General features: G+C 39.2%; 1 long non-coding RNA gene across 1 annotated transcript; it reads left to right on the forward strand.

Moving 5' to 3' along the window:
* Positions 1-225: 225 nt before the first annotated feature.
* LOC116534466 lies at positions 226-12,583 on the forward strand. Its single transcript, XR_004261735.1, has 3 exons — positions 226-238; positions 3,718-3,726; positions 12,359-12,583. It is a non-coding gene; the product is annotated as an uncharacterized LOC116534466 (long non-coding RNA).
* Positions 12,584-12,797: the final 214 nt, after the last annotated feature.

Below are 12,797 nucleotides of genomic sequence, written 5' to 3' on the forward strand. Positions count from 1 at the left end.
GTTTCCTGACTTTTTAATGATCACCATTCTAACTGGCATGAGATGGTATCACATTGTGGTTTTAATTTGCATTTCTCTAATGACCAGTGATGATGAGCTCTTTTACATATGTTTGCTGGCTGCATAAATGTCTTCTTTTGAGAAGTGTCTGTTCATATCCTTAGCCCACTTTTTGACTGGGTTGTTTTTTTCTTGTAAATTTGTTTAAGATTTTGTAGATTCTGCTTATTAGCCCTTTGTTAGATGGGTAGATTGAAAAAATTTTCTCGCATTTTTTGGCTGCCTGTTTACCCTGATGAGTTTCTTTTGCTATGCAGAAGTTCTTTACTTTAATTATATCCCATTTGTCAATTTTGGCTTTTGTTGCCATTACTTTTGGTGTTTTAGTCATAGGCTCATGCCTATGTCCTGAATGATATTGCCTAGGTTTTCTTCCAGGGTTTTTATGGTTTTAGGTCTTAGGTTTAAATATTTAATCCATCTTGAGTTAATTTTTGTATAAGGTGTAAGAAGGGGTCCAGTTTTCGTATTTTGCATATGGCTAGCCAGTTTTCCCAACACCATTTATTAAATAGGGAATCCTTTCCCCATTGCTTGTTTTTGTCAGGTTTGTCAAAGATAGTTGTAGTTGTGTGGTGGTCTTTCTGAGATCTCTGTTCTATTCCATTGGTCTATATATCTGTTTTGGTACCAGTACTATGCTGTTTGGTTACTGTACCTTTGTAGTATAGTTTGAAGTCAGGTAGCATGACACCTCCACCTTTGTTCTTTTTGCTTAAGATTGTCTTGGCTGTATGGGCTCTTTTTTGCTACCAAATGGAATTTATAGTAGTTTTTTTCTAATTCTGTGAAGAAAGTCAATGGTAGCTTGATGGGACTAGCATTGAATGTATAAATTACTTTGGGCAGTATGGCCATTTTCATTGATTCTTCTTTTCCATCAGCATGGAATGGGTCTCCATTTGTTCATGTACTGTCTTATTTCCTTGAGCAGTGGTTTGTAGTTCCCTTTGAAGAATTCCGTCACATCTCTTATTTGTTGTATTCCTAGGTATTTATTCTCTTTGTAGCAGTTGTGAATAGAAGTTATGACTTGGCTTTTGTTTGTCTGTTATTGGTATAGGAATGCTTGTATTTTTTTTTTCAAGGAAGGAATATTTGTTTATTTTTACATATATATGCATTTATATTTATGCTTCCTTGTCTATTATATCTACGCATTATATGTGATTTGCATTTTGACATTGTACCTTGTATAAACAAAATAAAACATCTATTTTCAATATTTTTAAAATACACTAAAAGAATCACCAAGGAGAAATGTTCCGCTCAAAGGAGGAGAAAGGTGGAAAGGCAGAGTCCAGGGTGACTCAGTTCCAGTGTTCTTTTCAAAAGGAGAATGAGCCTTGCCTAAAGCGGGCTCCCATCACAGTTTGGGGAATTTCCAGCAATTCCATGTGAGGAGAAGCAGCAGCATGTAATCCACGCAGTGTGTGGTGACAAGTCGGCGCTAAGCTCCACAGTGGTATACATGTTGTCTTTTTGCAGACTGCCAGGCCAATGCCAGCCGCCTTCTTACACTTACTTCAGCCTTCTTTTCTAGCCTTCTTTTGTTTCTGTTTTTGACATTTTTTTCTTTCTTTTTTTTTTTTTTTTTTTTTTTTTTGAGACAGGTTCTCACTCTGTCACTAGAGTGCAGTGGCAGGATCTCTGCTCACTGCAACCTCTGCCTCCTGGGTTCAAGCGATTCTTCTGCCTCAGCCTCCTGAGTAGCTGGGACTACAGGCAGGCGACACCACATCCAGCTAATTTTTGGATTTTTAGTAGAGATGGGGTTTCACCATGTTGGCCAGGATGATCTCAATCTCTTGAACTAGTGATCCTCCCGTCTTGGCCTCCCAAAGTGCTGGGATTACAGGTATGAGCCACCATGCTCGGCCTGGCATTTATTTCTAAAATCATGAGTCTAACCCCACCTCCTCATTTTATTTTTATTTTTTATTTTTATTTATTTATTTTGTATATGTTTTATTGCACTTTAAGTTCTGGGGAACATGTGCGAAACTTGCAGGATTGTTGCATAGGTACGTACGGGGCAATGTGGTTTGCTGCCTCCATTGCCATCACCTATATCTGACGTTTTTCCCCATGTTATCCCTCTCCAACCTCCCTACCCTCTCCTGTCCTTCCCCTATTCCCTCCCAACAGACCCCAGTGTGTGATGCTCCCCTCCCTTTGTTCATGTGTTCTCATTGTTCAACACCCACCTATGAGTGAGAACATGCGGTGTTTGTTTTTTTGTTTTTGTGTCAGCTTGCTGAGAATGATGGTTTCCAGGTTCATTCATGTCCCTGAAAAGGACATGAACTCATCTTGTTTTATGGCTGCATAGTATTCCATGGTGTATATGTGCCACATTTTCCCTGTCCAGTTTATCATCGATTGGCAGTTGGGTTGGTTCCAGGTCTTTGCTACTGTAGACAGTGCCGCAATGAACAAACGTGTGCAGGTGTCTTTATAATAGAATGACTTATAGTCCTTTGGATATATACCCAGTAATGGGATTGCTGGGTCAAATGGAATTTCTGTTTCTAGGTCGTTGAGGAATCACCACACTGTCTTTCACAGTGATTGAACTAATTTACACTCCCACCAACAGTGTAAAAGTGTTCCTATTTCTCCACATCCTCTCCAGCACCTGTTGTCTCCAGATTTTTTAATGATCTCCGTTCTAACTGGCATGAGATAGTATCTCAATGTGGTCTTGATTTGTGTTTCTCTAACGACCAGTGATGATGAGCATTTTTTCATATGTTTGTTGGCCTCATAAAAGTCTTCTTTTGAAAAGTGTCTGTTCATGTCCTTCCCCACTTTTGAATGGGTTTGATTGGTTTTTTTCTTATAAATCTGTTTTAGTTCTTTGCAGATTCTGGATATTAGCCCTTTATCAGATGGGTAGACTGCAAAACTTTTTTGCCATTCTGTTGGTTGCTGGTTCACTCTAATGATTGTTTCTTTTGCTGTACAGAAACTGTGGAGTTTAATTAGGTCCCATTTGTCTATTTTGGCTTCTGTTTCCAATGCTTTTAGTGTTTTAATCATGATGTCCTTGCCTATGCCTATGTCCTGAATGGTTTTGCCTAGGTTTTCTTCTAGGGTTTTTATGGTGTTAGGTCTTACATTTGAGTCTTTAATCCCTCTGGAGTTAATTTTTAGTGTAAGGTGTCTGAAAGGGGTCCAGTTTCTACTTTCTGCACATGACTAGCCAGTTTTCCCAACACCATTTATTAAACAGGGAATTGTTTCCCCATTGCTTGCTTTTGTCAGGTTTGTTAAAGATCAGATAGTTATAGATGTGTGGCATTCCCTCCAAGGCCTCTGTTATGTTCCATTGGTCTATGTCTCTGTTTTGGTACCAGTATGCTGTTTTGATTACTGTAGCCTTGTAGTATAGTTTGATGTCAGGTAGCGTGATGCCTCCAGCTTTGTTCTTTTTGCACAGAATTGCCTTGCCTATGCAGGCTGTCTTTTGGTTCCATATGAAGTTTAAGTTGGTTTTCTTTCAGTTGTGAAGAGGGTCATTGGTAGCTTGATGGGTATAGCATTGAATCTATATATTACTTTAGGCGGTGTGGCCATTTTCACGATATTGATTCTTCCTAGCCATGAGCATGGAATGTTTCTCCATCTGTTTGTGTTCTCTCTTGTTTCCTTGAGCACTGGTTTGTAGTTGTCCTTGAAGAGGTCCTTTACATCCTTTGTCAGTTGTAGATTCACTCTAATGATTGTTTCTTTTGCTGTGCAGAAGCTGTGGAGTTTGATTAGGTCCCATTTGTCTATGGTGGCTTTTGTTGTCAATGCTTTTGGTGTTTTGGTCATGAAGTCCTTGCCTACACCTACGTCCTGAATGGTTTTGCCTATATTTTCTTCTAGGGTTTTTATGGTGTTAGGTCTTATGTTTAAGTCTTTAATCCATCTGGAGTTAATTTTAGTGTAAGGTGTCAGGAAGGGGTCCAGTTTCTGCTCTCTGCACATGGCTAGCCAGCTTTCCCAACACCATTTATTGAACAGGGAATCCTTTCCCCATTGCTTGTTTTTGTCTGGTTTGTCAAAGATCAGGTGGTTGTAGATATGTTGTGTTGCCTCCGAGACCTCTGTTCTGTTCCATTGGTCTATATCTCTGTTTTGGTACCAGTACCATGCTGTTTTGATTACTGTAGCCTTGTAGTATAGTTTGAAGTCTGGTAGTGTGATGCCCCCCGCTTTGTTCTTTTTGCTTAGAATTGACTTGGCTATGCAGGCTCTCTTTTGGTTCCATATGAAGTTTAAGGTGGTTTTTTCCAGTTCTGAGAAGAAGGTTTTCGGTAGCTTGATGGGGATAGCATTGAATCTGTAAATTACTTTGGGCAGTATGGCCATTTTCACGATATTGATTCTTCCTAACCATGAATATGGAATGTTTCTCCCTCTGTTTGTGTCCTCTCTTATTTCGTTGAGCAGTGGCTTGTAGTTCTCCTTGAAGAGGTCCTTTACATTCCTTGTTAGTTGTATTCCTAGGTATTTTATTCTCTTTGTGGCAATTGTGAATGGAAGTTTGTTCTTGATTTGGCTCTCTTTAAGTCTGTTATTGGTGTATAGGAATGCATGTGATTTTTGCACATTGATTTTGTATCCTGAGACTTTGCTGAACTTGCTTATCAGTTTCAGGAGGTTTGGGGCTGAGACGATGGGGTCTTCTAGATATACAATCATGTTGTCTGCAAATAGAGACAATTTGACTTCCTCCTTTCCTATTTGAATGCCCTTTATTTCTTTTTCTTGCCTGATTGCTCTGGCTAGAACTTCTAATACTATATTGAATAGCAGTGGTGAGAGCGGGCATCCTTGTCTGGTGCCACATTTCAAGGGGAATGCTTCCAGTTTTTGCCCATTCAGTATGATATTGGCTGTTGATTTGTCATAAATAGCTTTTATTATTTTGAGATACGTTCCATCGATACCTAGCTTATTGAGTGTTTTTAGCATAAAGGGCTGTTGAATTTTGTCAAAGGCCTTCTCTGCATCAATTGAGATAATCATGTGGTTTTTGTCTTTGGTTCTGTTTATGTGGTGAATTACGTTTATAGACTTGCGTATGTTGAACCAGCCTTGCATCCCTGGGATGAAGCCTACTTGATCATGGTGGATAAGCTTTTTGATGTGCTGTTGCAATCGGCTTGTCAGTATTTTATTGAAGATTTTTGCATCTATGTTCATCATGGCTATTGGCCTGAAGTTTTCTTTTCTTGTTGAGTCTCTGCCGGGTTTTGGAATCAGGATGATGTTGGTGTCATAAAATGATTTGGGAAGAATTCCCTCTTTTTGTATTGTTTGGAATAGTTTCAGAAGAAATGATACCAGCTCCTCTTTGTATGTCTGGTAGAATTCAGCTGTGAACCCATCTGGACCTGGGCTTTTTTTGGTTGTGACCTCAACTTCAGCCCTGGTTATTGGTCTATTCAGGGTTTCGACTTCTTCCTGGTTTAGACTTGGGAGTGTGTAAGTGTCCAGGAATGTATCCATTTCTTCCAGGTTTACTGGTTTGTGCATAGAGTTGTTTGTAGTAATATCTGATGGTGGTTTGTATTTCTGTGGAATCTGTGGTGACATCCCTTTTATCATTTTTTACTGCCTCTATTTGATTCTTCTCTCTTTTGTTTTTCATTAACCTGGCTACTTGTTTGTCTATTTTGTTGATCTTTTTGAAAAACCAGTTCATGGATTTATTGATATTTTGAATGTTTTTTTTTGTGTCTCTACCCACTTCAGTTCTGCTCTGATCTTAGTTATTTCTTGTCTTCTGGTAGGTGTTGAGATTTTTTAATTTGTTCCTCTACCTCTTTTGATTTTGATGATAGGGTGTCGATTTTAGATCGTTCCTTGCTTCTCATGTGAGTATTTATTGTTATGTATTTTCCTCTAGACACTGCTTTAAATGTGTCCCAGAGATTCTGGTACATTGTGTCTTTGTTCTCGTTGTTTTCGAAGAACATCTTTATTTCTGCCTTCATTTCATTGTTTATCCAGTCAACATTCAGGAGCAAGTTGTTCAGTTTCCATGAAGCTGTGCGGTTCTGAGTTAGTTTTTGAATTCTGAGTTCTAACTTGATTGCACTGTGGTCTGAGAGACTGTTTGTTGTGATTTCTGTTCTTTTGCATTTGCTGAGGAGTGATTTACTTCCAATTATGTGGTCAATTTTAGAGCATATGCAATGTGGTGCTGAGAAGGATGTATATTCTGTGGATTTGTGGTGAAGAGTTCTGTAAATGTCTATTAGGTTTGCTTGGTCCAGATCTGAGTTCAAGTCCTGGATATCCTTGTTAATTTTCTGTGTCGTTGATCTGTCTAATATTGACAGTGGAGTGTTAAAGTCTCCCACTATTATTGTGTGGGAATCTTTGTGTCTTTGTAAGTCATTAAGAACTTGCTTTATGTATCTGGGTGCTCCTGTATTGGATACATATATATTTAGGATAGTTAGCTCTTCTTGTTGCATTGATCCTTTTACCATTTACATAATGTAATGTCCTTCTTTGTCTCTTTTAATCTTTGTTGGTTTAAAGTCTATTTTATCAGAGACTAGAATTGCAATGCCTGCTTTTTTTTTTTTTTTTTTTAAATCTCTATTTGCTTGGTAAATCTTCCTCCATCTCTTTATTTTGAGCTTATATGTGTCCTTGCATGTGAGATGGTGGGATTCCTGGATACAGTACAGTGATGGTTTTTGACTTTTTATCCAATTTGCCAGTCTGTGTCTTGATTGAGACATTTAGCCCATTTACATTTAAGATTAATATTGTTATGTATGAATTTGATCCTGCCATTTTGATGCTAACTGATTGTTTTGCCCATTAGTTGACTCAGTTTCTTCATTGTGTTGATGCGTTTTACCACTTGGCATGTTTTTGGAATGGCTGGTACTGGTAGTTCCTTTCTATATGTAGTGCTTCTTTTAGGAGCTCTTGTAAGGCTGGCCTGGTGGTGACAAAATCTCTGAGCAATTGCTTGTTCCTAAAGGATTTTGTTTCTCCTTCGCTTGTGACGCTTAGTTTGGCTGGATATGAAATTCTAGGTTGAAAGTTCTTTTCTTTAATGATATTGAATATTGCCTTCCATTCTCTTCTGGCTCTTAGGGTTTCTGTCAAGAGGTCTGCTGGGAGTCTGATAGGCTTCCCTTTGTGGGTAACCCAACCTTTCTGTCTGGCTGCCCTTTGCATTTTTTCCTTTATTTCAACCCTGGTGAATCTGACGATTATGTGCCTTGGGGTTGCTCTTCTTGAGGAATATCTTTGTGGTGTTCTCTGTATTTCCTGGACTTGAATATTGGCCTGCCTTGCTAGGTTGGGGAAGTTGTCCTGGAAAATATCCTGAAGAGTGTTTTCCAGCTTGGAATCATTCTCTCCATCACATTGAGGTACACCTATCAAACGTAGATTAGGTCTTTTCACATAATCCCATATTTCTTGGAGGCTTTGTTCATTTCTTAGTACTCTTTTTTTCTCTATTCTTGCCTTCTCATTTTATTTCATTGAGCTGATATTCAGTCTCTGATATCCTTTCTTCTGCTTGGTTGATTCGGATATTGAAACTTGTGTATGCTTTGTGAAGTTCTTGTGTGGTGTTTTTTCAGTTCTATTAAATAATTTATTTTCTTCTCTAAGCTGTTTATTCTCATTAGCATTTTGTCAAACCTTTTTTCAAGGTTCTTACTTTCTTTGCAATGGGTTAGAACATGTTCTTTTAGCTCAGAGATGTTTCTTATTGCCAACTCTCTGAAGCCTGTTTCTGTGAATTCATCAGACTCATTCTCCATCCAGCTTTGTTCCTTTTCTGATGATGAGTTGTGGTCTCTTGGAAGAGTAGAGGCATTCTGGTTTTGCTGTGTTTTAATCCTTTTTGCGCTGGTTTCTTCCCGTCTTTGTGGATTTATCTACCTGTGGTCTTTGTAGTTGGTGACTTTCGGATGGGGTCTCTGAGTGGATGTCTTTTTGTTGATGATGAAGTAATTTCTTTCTGTTTTTTAGTTTTCCTTCTAACAGTCAGGCCCCTCTGATGTAGGACTGCTGGTGGTCCACTCCAGACTGCTTGCCTGTGGATCACTTGTGGTGGCTGCAGTATAGTAAGGGTTGCTGCCAGTTTCTTCTGTTATCTTCAGAAGGATACCCGCCAGATGTCAGCCGGAGCTCTCCTTTATGTGGTGACTCTTTGGATACATGGGGGTCAGTGAGCTGCTTGCACAGACAGTCTATCCCTTATAGGAGCTCTTGTGCTGAGCTGTGAACTCCGTTGTTCTGTTCAGAGCTGCTGGGTAGGTATGTTTAAGTCTGCTGCAATGGAACTCATAACCGCCTTTTTTCCAAGGTGCTCTGTCCTGGGAAGGTGGGGCTTTATTTATAAGTTTCTTATGTGCTTCAGCCTTTTTTCAGAGCTGTCCTGCCCAGCAAGGAGGTAGCCTACTCACAGTCTGCCAGCAGAGGCATTGCTGAGCTGCCGTGGGCTCTGCCTAGCTGCTCTGTGAACTTCCTTGTGGTTTTGTTTATAGAGGTTTAGTTAGAACTGCCTTGGTAATGGAAGTCTGCCTCATGAATGGCAGGCTGCTTTTGTAATGGCAGACGGCCATGGTAGTGGTGGACTCCCTCGGTAATGGGGACACCCTTCCCCCCAAAGAGCTGGACAGTCCCGGGTCCAACTGCACTTGCTGTGATACTCTCAGTCCAGAGCATTTCAGATTGCTGTTCTTTGTGGGCGTGGGACTCACCGAGCCAGATTACCTGGCTCCCTGTTTCAGCCCCTTTTTTTTTCAGTTGAATGGGCTGCTCTGTCTCTCAGGTGTTACAGGTACCTGTTGAAACGGCCACCCAGATTTGTGTGAGTTTTTTTGTGGAGACCTGCTGTGCCGGCTGAAACAGCCATGCTGGAAATCCCTGGTGCTTTTCAGCCTGGGAATCTCCTGGTCTGTGGGCAGTAATAAATCATTTGGAAATGTGGTGTTCACTTACCCTCTGCATAGTTCTAGCTGGGAACTGCACTCCAGAGCTGTTCTTATTCTGCCATGTTGGATTTTTTCAGAATGCTTGTAATTTTCGCACATTGATTTTGTATCCTGAGACTTTGTTGAAGTTTCTTATCAGCTTAAGGAGAATTTCAGCTGAGACTATGGGGTTTTCTAAATATACAATCATCTCATCTGCAAACAGACAATTCGACTTCCTCTCTTCCTATTTTAATACCCTTTATTTATTTCTTTTGTCTGATTCCCATGGCCAGACCTTCCAATTCTATGTTGAATAGGAGTGGTGAGAGAGGACATCCTTGTCTTATGTCAGTTTTCAAAGGGAATACTTCCAGTTTTTGCCTATTCAGGATAATATTGGCTGTGGGTTTGTCATAAATAGCTCTTATTATTTTTAGGTATGTTCCATCAATACCTAGTTTATTGAGAACTTTTAGCATGAAGAGGTGTTGAATTTTATCAAAGGCATTTTCTGCATGTATTGAGATAATTGTGGTTTTTGTCATTGGTTCTGTTTATGTGACAGATTATGATTATTGATTTGTGTATGTTGACCAGCCTTGCACCCAGGGATAAAGCTGATTTGATGGTGGTGGATAAGATTTTGATGTGTTGCTGGATTCGTTTAGCCAGTATTTATTGAGGATTTTCATATTGATATTCATCAGGGATATTGGCCTGAAATTTTTTTTGTGTGTGTGGGTGTTTCTGCCAGATTTTGGTATCAGGATGATGAAGGCCTCATAAAATGAGTTAGGGGGGAGTTTCTCTTTTTCTTTTGTTTGGAATAGTTTTAGAAGGAATAGTACCAGTTCCTCTTTGTACCTCTGGTAGAATTCAGCTGTGAATCCATCTGATCCTGGGTTTTTTTTTGGTTGGTAGTCTATTAATTATTGCCTCAATTTCAGAACTTGTTATTTGTCTATTCAGGGATTTGACTTCTTCCTTGTTTAGTCTTGGGAGGGTGTATGTGTCCAGGAATTTATCCATTTCTTCTACATTTTCTAGTTTGTTTGGGTAGAGGTTTTTATAGTATTCTCTGATGGTAGTTTGTATTTTTGTGAGATCAGTGGTGATATCCCCTTTATCTTTTTTTATTGTGTATATTTGATTCCTCTCTCTTTTATTCTTTATTAGTCTGGACAGCACTCTATTTATTTTGTCAGTCTTTTCAAAAAACCATGTCCTGGATTCATTGATTTTTTTGTGTCTCTATGTCTTCCAGTTCTGCTCTGATCTTAGTGTCTTCTGCTACCTTTTGAATTTGTTTGCTCTTGCTTCTCTAGTTGTTTTAATTGTGATGTTAGGGTGTTGATTTTAGATTTTTCCTGCTTTCTCCTGTGGGCATTTAGTGCTATAAATTTCCCTCTAATCACTGCTTTAGCTGCATCCCAGAGATTTTGGTATGTTGTGTCTTTGTTCTCATTGGTGTCTAAGAACTTACTGATTTCTGCCTTAATTTCACTATGTACCCATTAGTCTTTCAGGAGCAGGTTGTTCAATTGCCGTGTAGTTGTGCTGTTTTAAATGACTTTCTTAATCCTGATTTCTAATTTGATTGTGCTGTGGTCTGAGAGACTGTTTGTTATGATTTCCCTTCTTTTGCATTTGCTGAGGAGTATTTCACTTCCAATTTTGTGGTCAATTTTAGAATAAGTGCAATGTGGTGCTGAGGAGAATGTTTATTCTATTGATTTGGCATGGAGAATTCTGTAGATGTTTATTAGGTCCGCTTGGTCCAGAGCTGAATTCAAGTCATGGATATCCTTGTTAATTTTCTGTCTCATTGATCTGTCTGATATTGAGAGTGGAGTGTTAAAGTCTCCCACTATTATTGTGTGGGAGTCTAAGTCTCCTTGTAGATCTCTAAGAGCTTGCTTTATGAATCTGGGTTCTCCTGTATTAGGTACATATATATTTAGGATAGTTAGCTCTTCTTGTTGAATTGATTCTTTTACCATTATGTAATGCCCTTCTTTGTCTTTTTTAATGTTTGTCGGTTTAAATTCTGTTTTATCAGAGAAAAGGATTGCAACCCCTTCTTCTTTTTGCTTTCCATTTGCTTGGTAAATATTCCTCCATCTTTTTATTTTGAACCTATGTGTGTCTTTGCATATGAGATGGGTCTCCTGAATACAAAGCACACTGATGGGTCTTGAATATTTTTCCAATTTGTTAGTTTGTATCTTATAATTGGGGCATTTAGCCCATTTTTATTTAAGGCTAATATTATTATGTGTGAATTTGATCCTGTCACCATGATGCTATCTGGTTATTATGCCTGTTAGTTGATGAAGTTTTTTCATAGTGTCAGTGTTCTTTAGAGTTTGGTATATTTTTGCAGTGACCAGTACTGGTTTTTCCTTTCCATGTTCATTGCTTCCTTCAGGAGCAATTGTAAGGCAATGGTGACAAAGATCTTTCTGCATTTACTTGTCTGTGAAGGACTTTATTTCTCCTTCACTTATGAAGCTTAGTTTGGCTGGTTATGAAATTCCGGGTTGAAATTTTTTTTTTTTTTTTTAAGAATGCTGACTATTGGCTCCCACTCTCTTCTGGCTTGTAGGGTTTTTGCTGAGAATTCTGCTATTAGTCTAATGTGCTTCCCTTTGTGGGTAACCTGGCCTTTCTCTCTGGCTACCCTTAATATTTTTTCCTTCATTTCAACCTTGGTGAATCTGATGATTATGTGTCTTGGGGTTGCTCTTCTGGAGGAGTATCTTTGTGATGTTCTTTGTATTTCCTGAATTTGTCTTGCTAGGTAGGGGAAGTTCTCCTGGATAATATTCTGAAGAGTGCTTTCCAACTTAGTTTCATTCTCCCTGTCACTTTCAGGTATACCATTGAAACATAGGTTTGGTATTTTCACACAGTCCCTTATTTCTTGGAGGCTTTGTTCATTTCATTTCATTATTTCTTGTCTAATCTTGTTTTATTGCTTTATTTCATTAAGTTGATCTTCAGTCTTTAATGTCCTTTCTTCTACTTGATCAGTTTGGCTATTGATACTTGTATATGCTTCATGAAGTTCTCATGTTGTGTTTTTTAGCTCCATCAAGTTATTTATGTTCTTCCCTAAACTGCTTATTCTAGTTAGCAGTTCCTCTAACCTTTTGTCAAGGTTCTTACCTTCCTTGCATTAGGTTAGAACATTCTCCTTTCACTCAGAGGAATTTATTACCCACCTTCTGAAGCCTACCTCTGTCAGTTTGTCAAACTCATTCTCCATCCAGTCCAGAGTTGTGACTTTTTGGAGGACAAAAGCTGTTTTGGCTTTTGGAATTTTCAGCCTGTTTTTGCCCTAGTTTTAACTTATCTTTGTGAATTTATCTACCTTTGGTCCTTAATGTTGGTGACCTTTGCATGGAGTTTTTGTGTAGTCATGCTTTTTGTTGATACTGATGTTACTGCTTTCTGTTTGTTAGTTTTCCTTCTAAGAGTCAGGTCCCTCTTCTGCAGGTCTGCTAGAGTCTGCTGGAGGTCAAAAAATACCTTTTTGCCTGGGTATTATCAGTAGAGGCTTCAGAACAGCAAAGACTGTGGCCTGCTCCTTCCTCTGGAAGCTTCATCATAGAGGGGCACCCACCAGATGCTAGCTGGAGCTCTCCTGTATGAGGTGTCTCCCAGTCAGGAGACATCGGGGGTCAGGGACCTGCTTGAGGAGGCAGTCTGTCCCTTAGCAGAGCTTGAATGCTGTGCTGGGAAATCTGCTGCTCTCTTCAGAGCCAGCAAGCAGAAACATTT

This window comes from Sapajus apella, unplaced genomic scaffold, assembly GCF_009761245.1.
Source record: "Sapajus apella isolate SASKATOON/1434 unplaced genomic scaffold, GSC_monkey_1.0 scaffold87, whole genome shotgun sequence".
NCBI classification, from domain to species: domain Eukaryota; kingdom Metazoa; phylum Chordata; class Mammalia; order Primates; family Cebidae; genus Sapajus; species Sapajus apella.